At 40.9% G+C, this 12,064-nt stretch overlaps 1 pseudogene; it reads left to right on the forward strand.

Moving 5' to 3' along the window:
- Positions 1-11,796, forward strand: part of LOC130868418 (SH2B adapter protein 1-like) — a 30,646-nt pseudogene extending 18,850 nt beyond the window's left edge.
- Positions 11,797-12,064: the final 268 nt, after the last annotated feature.

Genomic DNA, 12,064 nt, shown 5'->3' on the forward strand with positions numbered 1-12,064 from the left:
GAATTTTAAAAAATATTATGTGCAAAATGCTTAAAGTTATGTTTCTAAAAGTATGAATACATTCTGCGAATTCATTTTCAGAACATTAAATGCTTTTAATGGGGTCAAGGTGGACAGTAACCGTCTGGTTTTCCAAGTAAACGCATTTCAATTATTTAAAGAAATAAAGTTTATAAAAGAAACAATGCAATAGGAAAGAAGATATAGAAATAATTGGTTTTTAGACAAAGTTTCACTCTGTAGCTCTGGTTGACTTGAAACTTGCCATGTAGACCATACTGGCCTTGAATTCACAGAGATCAGCCTCCCTCTGCCTCCTGAGTGCTAGGATTAAAGGCATGTGCCACTACACCCAGTCTGAATAATATTATAGATATTCTACCAGTTCAGATTATACTATTACCATGTCTGCATCTATAAATTTTGCATTTTTTATTTTTGCATTTACTCTGCTTCTTTTCATTTGGCTTCAGATTTCTATGGGATTCTTATTCATATATGGTCTTAAGGTTTATAAGCTGGAAGCAAAAGAACAGGTGCTCCTCAGACATTAGAATTGTCCTGCCAATCTTTTCCTTCAGTAACATCTTTGAACACACCCTTTAATGTTGTCAATGAGCAACCACTCATAAGTGTGTATATAAATATATACATATATGTGTGTGTACATGTGCATGCATATGTGTCTGTTTGCATATTCATGTACTCATGTGTTTTCCCCCTTCTCACATCATGTTACTCTTCATGTCCCCCACCTTGTTCTTTCTTCTCTTTTCCCACCTTTAGTCCCCTTTCCATTTCCTTATTCTCTCATTTTTCCTTATTTTGCTGTTTCCCCTCTGTTCTCTCCCATGTAATCCTCCCCTGTGTCTATATCTTACCTTTCTCTCACTTTCATTGTGTGTGAATGTGTTTTGCCATAAAATGATACAACATAAATGCCATGTCCAGATAACAATCTGTCCATTTTATACTTCTGAGTCTCTTTACATCTGACATAAATCTACCTTCTTCATAAATTACCCAAGATCAAGAACTCCGCTACAGCAGCTCTTACAGGCTATATGCTGACACACATTAAAATTACCCTGTACAGAAGGGTAGGTGGCTGTCTAAATTGAAAGATGAAGTTTTTAAAACCATTTTCTAATCAGAATTATTAGAGAAATATTTTATCTGTCTTAGGAAATAAAGGATTTCTGAGGAATGACTTCTGTCTCTGTGTAATCAATGATAGGGCCTATGTGTATGCCTTTTTCGTATGTGAACACTGCTCTGCATGGACCCGTTAGGAAAGTCATTCCCCAGCCTTTGGGCAGTCATAGTTAACCCTATGAACTTCTAAATCATCATTCTTACCTCTGTGATATATTTGCTCACAAGATTGACAAAAGTTTTATGAACACACAGGCAGAGTAGGAGAATCTCTTGTTTCAGAGGTAAAGGAAACTGGTACAGATATTTTCCAGAAAGGATGGATTAGAGAGTTACTGTAACACTGTGATCACCAAGATTCCTGGAAATGAGCTTTATGATAGTTAACAAGAATTGTATCCTTGGGAATTTTACAACAAATTCTCTGCAGAATTTTTTTTTGCGTTGAGGGCTCCCTGCACAGAAAACCTTTCCTCAACTTTTTGTGAATATTCTTTTAATGTGTGTTGCTTTTGTTTAACTTTGTTTAACTCTGTAAAGCTGTGTTACTGTGTATATCTAAAGACCTGATGGCCTAATAAAGAAATGACAAGGCAGGAGCCAGGATATGTGCAGCTGGCAAGCAGAGAGTATCATTAGAAAGAGAAACAAGGAAGAGGAAAAGCAAGAGAGGACAAGGAGAAGATGACATCTGGGGCTAGCGCCCATCCACTCATCCAGCCACAAAGTAAACGTGAAAGTAAGATATACAAAAGTAAAAACAGGGAAAAGTCCAGAGACAAGAGGTAGTTGGAATAATTTAAGTTAATAAAACCTAGCATGAAACAAGTCAAGCTAAAGTCAGGCTTTTATAAATAAGAAAAAGCCTCCATGTGTGATTATTTTGGAGCTGGGTGGTGGGCCCCTCAAAAAGTCAAGAGTAAAACATCACCCAACACTCAACAATATCCCATTATGTGCATTACAGGAAAGGGGAAATAGTTTCATTTCTTGGCATTTTGCCTTTTATTTATTTCTTTTTCTCTTTTCCTATAACTCAAATTTTGAGTAACATATTCAATAAAAGTAGTGAAAATAGACAACTTTATCATTACTTATTTTTAAGTGTAAATGCTTTTAGCTTTCCCTAGATCCATGTGATATTGTTTATAGGTTTGTGATCAGTAACCCTTATTATATTGAGATACTCCTTGTATACCCACTTTCTTTGAGATATGCATCATGAAAAGATACAATGTTTTTAATGCACCTTTGGTTGCTGAGAGTTTAATTCTTAAATTTGTTTGTGTTCAGCATTATGTTTATGGATTTGCAACAATTCAATATGCCTTACATGTCAAGAATAAAACCAACTTTATAATGATGAATGGAAATACGTTGTTGATTCCATTTAGTCACTGAATAGACTGTTTATTACCAAATTATTTGTCTATTAGCTGACTATTTATCTATTTTAGTCTTCCTAAAATACGATATGTCTTGACAGAGCACCCCCTATGTAAGATGCAGGTTAAGGGATCTCTGTGACACACATTGAGTTGATCTGAGGAAGGAGAAGGGGCCTGGGCCACAGCAGGTCTGTGGCTTACAGCCTTCTTCAGAAACTATCTCTGAGAAGACTGGGAAACTCTTGTCACATCACAGCTGTCACTTGTCATTCCCTAGCCATGGTGGCTTATTTTGCTTTTTATCTCATGTCTCTGGGCTCAGTAGTCATGAACTCCTCCCTAGCTATGTTAATAAGTACTGTTAAGTTCACTGACCCTGATCATCGACGTTTTAAAAATAACACCAAAAATAACAACTCTTTGTCAAGTTGTGGACCAAAGGGCTGCCAAAGTAATTCTCAACAACCCAGTCTGTTGCCAAAACTATAGACTGCACTTCACAAGCACATACCAAGGCCCCATCACTGAAGATAACACCTAGAAAACTCATTGTGATGTCAAACCAGTGCCTACATAAAGCCCTCGCCCCTACCTAAGATTCCAGCATCTTAGGTGAAATACTCTGCATGCTCTCAAAATAGAAACACCAAGTCAGCTACAAACCCTTTGATTTATAATGGTTGTACTGCCTTCAAGACACACTAGGGCAATGGTAACACAAAGCCTGTGGGAGTAACTAAGCAAAATTTGGTTTGATTCAAGGCCCATTCCATGTGATGGAATCTATATCCAACATTGCTTGGGTGACCAATTGCCTGAGACTAGATATCCCAGAGACATAAGGTAAAGCCAAATACTGCTGGTCTAAAAGATGGAGGGAAAAGTTAGTGATAAAATGACTTCTAATGATATTCTGCAACACTCATAGATCAGTGCCTTATTCATCCATCACCAGAGAAGCTTCTTCCTGCAGAAGACTGGAACAAATATAGAGATTCAGAGCCAGACATTACACAGATAGGGAAAGATCTCTGAACACTATGCCTGAATGTGATTTCCATCAAATCCTTTTTATCAGAGATCAAAAAAATCCTGTGGAGGAGAGTTTTATAGGAATAAAAGCCAGAGGGGATGGAGGACACCAAGAAAACAAATACCTCTAAATCAACATAACTAAATCTTAAATTAACTCACAGAGACTAGAATAGCATACATAAGGTCTACATGGATCTGCCCCAGGTCCTTTATTTTATATATATATATAATGGTTTCTAAGGGATTCCTGATTGTGTTTATCAGTAGGTTTCTGTTTATTATTCTTTCTCTTGGGTCCTTTTCCTCCTTTTTGTTTGTCTTCTCCAATTTTGATGTGATAGTTTTTGTTATATCAAAACTTTTATTTATATTTATATTATTCATTTTTATTTAGAATGCATTATAGAATACAATCTAGAATGCTTAGAAGCCTTCTTAGAAGCCTTCTCTTTTTAAATGAGAGACAGAAAGGGAATTGATACTGGGAGCAAATTTGGGAAGAGACAGTGTGTAATAGCAAAAGGGAAACAATAATCACAACACACTATTTAAGAAAAATCCATTTTCAATAAAAGTAAAAATAAAATAAAATTCACACCATAAAGATACACATGTTTAAAATTTCAACTATTAAGGTTTATGTGGGGTGCCAGTCCCATAAATCTCTCAGAATCCAGAAGGATCATTACAGCTAGTGAAAATTGACTAAAAGGTCTGCGAGGGTGAACAAATCAGCACAAATATGTTTCCTACTCATGCCTCTTTATACTTCAAAAAGTTTTCTCCAATGCTCTATGTTCGTTTTCTCTCTCTCTCTCTCTCTCTCTCTCTCTCTCTCTCTCTCTCTATCTATCTCTCTCTCTCTCCTATCTCTCTCATAGTTCTCTCAATGTTCTTCTGAAGTTCTTTCAATCCCACAATGTTTTTAATTTATATACCCACACAGACATAATTAGCAATTCTCTGGTTATAACAAGGATACCACCAAGCAGGCATTTCACAGGGCCCAAAATGCAGATAAGGTAGATAAGCAGGCACTTGTAAGGTTGCTTATGTCTCAGAGGGGATGTGGCTGTGAAGCACTTAGGCATATCTGACAAGGGTAAATAGAGGAAGGGGCTATGATTTTTAGGAGGGGAGAGAGTGAGTTTGTATATTAACTACATTTATGTGATTAGTTAAGCAAGAAGTCTGTAATTCATAAATGTAGAAAGAGGGAAGAAAAACACAACAGTGCTGATGCACTCTGAGAACTTCAGCTTCCTTCCACAGCAGCTAGTAACACAGCGTTGTGGTAACCATAGCAAGTATAGTATGTTGTGGAATGAAAGTAATGATGCCAATTTTGCACTGGCATTTTGCTAGCTGAATTAAAGTGGATGGAATCTCCTAGCTCTAGAGATAACATCTAAGGTGATCTAAAGGTAACATCTAAAGGAAAAATTGTAGTAGTATAAAATCCAAAGCCTGGCAGTTCCAGCCTCCAGGCCAAGCAACAGTTTTGTTCCCCCTGGCACCAGAGTGAGAAGAATTTCTTTTCTCAGAGACCTTTCCAAAAAATCAAGGCATCCAATATACATTCTATATATCAACATGAAAAGTCATCTATTATAACAATACACAAGGAACTTATGCCCAATAATTGGTTAATACACTGCTGGTGTTATTTAAGACGAATCTCACTATGCAAAAGGAAGTACTATGGCTTCACAGGGCTTTTACCGAAGTGACAACAACTATTCAAAAGGCAGGTCCCCATAGCTTTGCAAGTTGGGTGTTTTCCTAGAGAGTGTCAGCTGTACTCTCGCTATATAATACTTGGATCACAACATCTCCCCTTTTCTTCTTTAATAAATGCAACATGCTTTCATATCTCTTAGCAATGAATAATGTGGGTAATTAAAAGTCTGAGGATGACTGGAAGAATAATAATGATTTTGAAATTAATAACCAATAATCTATATTGATGGCACAATGAGTAGCAAAATTGGCCAAGACAACCTGTCAGTAGACCAAAAGCACAGTAACTAATGACGCATACTCCTAGCCAATCACAACACACCAGCAGGGAGCACCAGTTTCAAAAGGACCATCCAGAAACATTCTTGCGGTTGCTTAATTTTCCTAACTTATAAAAACCCCTGACCTTTTTACAATAAAAAGCTTCTGTATTGGAATCTCCAGGACTTTGTGTCATTGCCTCCACATCTTCTCACCCCCCTGCAGCCTGGGAAACAGGGATCACACAACAGGCAGCAGCAACAAGCCCACAAAAACTACACCTGGCACCAGACCTGAATGGACCGTTTCCTTTTGCTCTCTTTTTTGGTCCTCCTTACCCTCTTATGGGCATTTTTCTTTCTTACTTGCTGCTGTCCCCATCCTGATTCTCCGCTGGCATCTTGAGTTCACCCTCTTCAGCTGTTTTTGGTAAGTTGACCACTATTTTCATTTTCTAAGCCCTTAGTGAATTGGAGCTTTTTTTCCTATTCCTACAGTTTCTTTTCTTTCCCATCTTTGGCATCCTGGTTAGGAACTCTTCATCGTGACTTGGTTTGTCCCTGTACCTCCACACAAGGGCTGACCACCCAGGAGGTAAAAGACTAATAAAGGACCCTCCAACAGGTCCTTTTCTCCCGGAGACACTGTGTGAGCATGCAACTGGGGCCTAACAAACTGCAGAAGTTCCTCACTAGAAGCAGCACGCTGGGTCTGCAAACACTACTTTCCCATTCCCTTCAGTTCTTGTCCTCATATGGACTCCCTCACAGCCTGAGAACAACTGATGACTTTTGCTCGGGGCCACTCTCTGGGATTGTCTGAAGGCTCTCTTGCTTTATAGGGAGTCCTGACTGCTCTTCGGATTGTGGACTGTTGGACTTCCTCTCCTAGTCTCTTTCTCAACTAATCCGGTTACATGATCACCAGTTAAGAGCCATCAGGGTGTTAGTCAGTCTCTTAATTCATGGAAAGGCTTTGGCCATTTGACTGTGGTTCAATTCCCTTTCTCTTCTGGGGTTGGAACACTCTCCTCAGACAGTGACTACCTACACTAGCTTGACCCTGGAGCTGAACATGGGGACCGAGATGAAGTTGTTGCTACTCACCCATGTCTTCTAGCCATTTTTTTCCTTGCTGCCACTCCTCACAGACTTCTCCTGGGGCCCATCATGAACGGTGTCCTGATGTGGGACTCCCCTCTGTATGCTGTGAATATGTTTTATTAACATTGTTTAATAAAGAAGCTGCTTTCAGCCAATGGGTTAGCAGAGTAAATCCAGGTAGAAAATTTGAATGGAGATGTAGAGAGAGAATAGGAGGAGTCGAAGATGTAGCTGCCTAAGAAGACAGATGCCCTGGAACCTTGCCAGTAAACTAAGAGCATCGTGGTAATACATAGAATAATGGAAATGAGTTAGTTTAAGATGTTAGAGCTAACTACAAATATGCTGAAGTTATTGGCCAAACATTATTGTAATTAATACAATTTCTGTGTGATTGTTTTGGTTCTGGGCGACCGGGAACTGAGCAAGCAACCTCGGTGTACAGTGCTCCTTCCTCGGATGATAGGGCTTCCCTTCTCCACCAGCACTGCCATCACCCTCTCCCCCAAGTTAGCCAGAGTTCTGTGAGCCCCATGCAAGAGCTCCTACCCTGGATCTTGCCCACTGTTTTTGCCTCTATCTGACCTCCCACCCACAATATGCAGAGCCTGGAGCAGAAACTGCCTTTTCTGGCAGTTTTGCTGAGTTATTCCTGTAGCACTTTGAAACTGAGGTGGCCCAGGCCTTGGACTCACTCTCTCCAACTGTCTTGGCCCCATTGAACCCTGGTGTGGGGTTTGCACCACCACATGACTTGTCCCTTGACAGCTGCAGGGTTGGCAGGGCCCTGTCTGTGTTGTATCCATTTCCACTTTCCAAGCACTTAGCTGGTTCCTTCCTTCGTCAGTTTCTTCCTCATCTATAATGTACTCAAAGCTGAACTTCAAGAAACAGTGTGTTAAGCAATCAGGAGTTCTGTCTGAGGCATGCTACAGTGGCAAGAGGCTTTTGACACTTCGTCCCCAGCTGGGTCTCTGGAGACCACACCAGACCCCCCAGTCCTAGGTCGAAAGAGAAACTCCAGCTCCTCTGGTGGTGCTGGGACAGTTAGTTGGTAAGGGATTTCCTAGTGATGGCACATCCCTTGGGGAGAGATGGACTCACCACTTTGAGAGGCTGATACTGAGTTGTGGTGGGGAAACCTTGAAAGATGGAGCAGGAATGGTACAGAGAGAAGAGCTGCTCAGTTTTATGGGGTCTGAAGAGGCTGACCCTGACTGAACAGGAGTGGATTGTGGAGGAGAGGTGGCTGGGCTGACCTCAGTAGGTGGAGGGCAACCTCAGTGGCAAAAGTGTTGCCTACTTCTTCAAACTGAAGGAGGAGGAGGAGGGGGGGAGGGGGAGGGGGAGGAGGAAGTTGCCTAGAGTTCTTCATACTACCCAAGGCATCCCAGTTCTGACTCAGGATTCCTTGTCCTACTATCACTGATGTCCGCCCAACCACGGCCCTAGAGACGCCTGACAGGGAGAGCACGTTTGTGGTTAAGGTAGAAGGCCCTTCAGAGTACATTCTGGAGACAACTGATACACTTCATGAGAAGGCCTGGGTGTCTGATATCCAGGAGTGCCTAAGCCCAGGATCCTGCCCTGCTATCAGCCCCTGTATCATGACCCTTCCTCTGACCCCTGGGACTTCCTTCCTCACAAAGGATAATACAGACAACCTGGAGTTTTCCAACCTGAATCATTCAGAGTCTGCCCAGCCAGGATCTGCTGCTGGGACCCAGCAAGAGTAATGACCATTTGTTGCAAGGGGCTTATGGGAGCCCTTCTGACCGGCCATCAGCATCCTTCTCCCCTAGTTCTGCCTCCATTGCTGCCTCCCACTTTGACTCAGTGGAACTGATTCCTCTAGAATTGCCCCCTCGCACTCCCATTAAGGAAGGGGCACCAGCAGGGACAGTTAATCACAGCTCCTCCCCTCCCCTGAATACTCCAGAAGCAGCCACAGGAACATTCTTGTTCCAGGGGTAGTCAGAAGGCACTGAAGGGTATCAGGCCCTCTCAGGATATCCTTGATTCCATGGCATGTTCTCTCGACTCAAGGCTGCCCAGTTAGTGCTGGAAGGAGGCACCGGCTCCCATAGTGTCTTCCTAGTATGTCAGAGTGAGACAAGATGTGGTGAATATGTCCTCACTTTCAACGTCCAGAACAGGTCCTAGCACCTGCATCTGTCGTGAATGAGGAAGGTCAGTGTTAGGTCCAAAATGTGTGGTTCCAGTCCATTTTCGAAATGCTTGAACACTTCCAAATGTATCCCATCCCTGTGGAGTCTGATGGCTCCAGTGATGTTGTCCTTGTCAGCCATGTGTCCTCCCAGTGGCAACAAGTCCTGGAGCTGGCTGGGAGCCATACAGTGGTATAGGAGGGTGACTAGTGCTATCCTGATTCTCATTATTTTGAACAAGTACTCAGACAATGGGTCTTGCAGCTTCAAACCGATTACAATTGGTACTCCGTGTTGAAGGCAGTCCTTGATTCCCAGTTTTCCTTTAGTGGCACTCTGCTTATGATGATGCAGCAGAGAACCAAACTCATGTAAATTTGCTATTTGAACTTAATGTCACCCTCTACATGCTTACTGGCCTTGGACAATAAATACACTGACACTGTATCACAATCCATAATTGACCTGCATGCCTATTTCAACAAGTGTCCAACCTAACCTTCAAGGTCCTCAAACTTTGTACACCCCAGGATAGTGTAGCCTATTTCCACAATCTGATCCAGCTGAACACTTGTTGAAATAGGTTTCGCAGAACAAAAACATGATAATTATTGGCACACACTCCTAGCCAATCACAACACACGAGCAGTGACTGCCAGTTTCAAAAGGACCAAACAGAAACATTCCTGCTGTAGCTTAATTATCCAAATCCCGTAAAACCCCCAGCCTTTTTACAATAAAGAGCCTCTGCACTGGAATCTCCCAGAGTCTGTGTTGTTGCCTCCGTGTCTTCTCACCCCTTGCCCCCACCAAAAAAAAAAAAAAAACAAAAAACAAAACAAAAAAAAACAACAACAACAAAAAAAAAAAACCAAACAGGGATAGCACAACAGGCAGCAGCAACAAGTCCACCACACTACAGTCTGATAGCATATACATTATAGGATCATAGGCAGAATTTCTACAATTAGTAATAGAACATTTTTAAAAGCCAGTCCAACCCCTGGGCTGTAGTTTTCAGTATGGCAGAAGGGTGTAGAGATCACTCATGGTTGCTTCCTGCTGCTGTGGGATGAAGTTGGAGGTCTTGTCTTGAATGCTGGAATACAGTGGAAACCCGGGAAGAATAGGATGTTTAGGCTCTGTGCGACATTCAGGCAGCTTTGATGCAGTCTGTGTTTGGAGAATGCAATAGGACCTCCTGGAGTGATTGCTGGAGAGCTGCTCTCAGAGCTGTATACAGCAAGGTGGCTGCCAGGGCCAAAGGAAGAGTAATCTGTAATACTTTTAAGATGATTATACTTAGGTGGTGGTAGCACACGCCTTTAATCCCAGTACTCAGGAGGCAGGCAGAGGCAGGTGAATCTCTGTGAGTTCAAGGCCTGCACTGTCTGTAAGAGCTAGTTCCAGGGCAGGCTCCAAAGCTATGAAGAAACCCTGTGTCAAAAGAAAAAAACACAAATAAATAAATAAATAAATAAATAAATAAATAAATAAAATCTGGTGGAAAATATGTGTTAATGGCAGAACAAATAATATAAGGACTGCCTAAAGTCCAATGGAGACTCTGTCACACATGGTGAAATGATCTTAACTTTCAGTATTTTGACATTAATATCCCTTCATTCGCTTATAAAAGAATACCTGCCCTAATGTTACATTAAGAATTGATGTAATGGCAGATGTTTTCCAGAGCTCTGTGCTGGTATAATGATGACTTTATTCAGATTGAACTGTGTACAGGTCAACTGTATCACTGAGGAGGAAATCTGGAAATTCATGAATATGATGTAGGTCTCATCATCAGAAATTTACTACAGTTAAAAGATTCAATAATACCAGAGATCACTCAATAGAGAACATTTTTTTTTTTTTTTTTTTGGTTTTTCGAGACAGGGTTTCTCTGTGGCTTTGGAGCCTGTCCTGGAACTAGCTCTTGTAGACCAGGCTGGTCTCGAACTCACAGAGATCCGCCTGCCTCTGCCTCCCGAGTGCTGGGATTAAAGGCGTGCGCCACCACCGCCCGGCTTCAATAGAGAACATATTTCCTGCAAACTCTAGCGCATTTCAAGATCTTGCACTAAAAGTAGAAAAACTAGTAGCAAGTCTAGAAATTTTTGTTCACGTTAAAAGGTTTCTGCTTCTTTCTTCCCCTCAAAGACAAAGGCTAGAGAAAGAGCCATAGCGAGAGCTATAGCTGTTGTCACTTATAGGTCACGTTTCAAAGTTATATGCCTTTTCTAGCCCTAGTGAAGCTTGTTGCCAGTTATTCACACTCTTGTTGACTATATAGGAGAGAGCAAATATTGGGTATAAAGGGATAGAGTTCATTTCATCTTTGTATCCTTCTTTAAGGAATAACTTGATTTTCACCTTTTGAGCCAAGAACGATATTTTGGTATGTAACTCTTCATTTGAGACCTGGGAAATGATCATTCTATTTACTTAGCTGCAAGCATATGCTTTCTCCTTCATCTTTTCTTTGTTCCTTCATTGTTTCCTTTATTTCTTTTTACCTCATTTTAACCAATTATTTCTAAATTTTATTCCTTTTTAGAAGATATAAGTGGTTTCATAATATTAGTTTATAAATCACCTCAATGGTTGTATAATCATTACTATGTATTAATTAAGAATAAGAGCAATACTATCTTAACAAAGAAATTGGCAAAACTGCTATTACTTTATATTTTAAAGCAATATAGTAAACAAATGTTTCATTGTATATATGAGATAATGGAAAAATAATAATGCAAAGTTGAAATGGGATAAAAAGCATTTGTTTAATTTTCAGTTTACCATTTTTCAAAAAAAAATCTGTAATTCAGTATTTAGATTTATCAGGATTATTCAAGATTTAAGAGAAACTAAATCTTTTTTTGTATTTATTTATTTATTAAAGATTTCTGCCTTCTCCCCGCCACCACCTCCCATTTCCCTCCCCCTCCCCCATCAAGTCCCCCTCCCTCATCATCCCGAAGAGTAATCCGGGTTCCCTGCCCTGTGGGAAGTCCAAGGACCACCCACCTCCATCCAGGTCTAGTAAGGTGAGCATCCAAACTGCCTAGGCTCCCACAAAGCCAGTACGTGCAGTATACTACTCTTGGGAATATACCCAAGAAATGCCCTATCATACAACAAAAGTATATGCTCAACTATGTTCATAGCAGCATTGTTTGTAATAGCCAGAACCTGGAAACAACCTAGATGCCCT

This window comes from Chionomys nivalis, chromosome X (assembly GCF_950005125.1).
Source record: "Chionomys nivalis chromosome X, mChiNiv1.1, whole genome shotgun sequence".
Taxonomy (NCBI): domain Eukaryota; kingdom Metazoa; phylum Chordata; class Mammalia; order Rodentia; family Cricetidae; genus Chionomys; species Chionomys nivalis.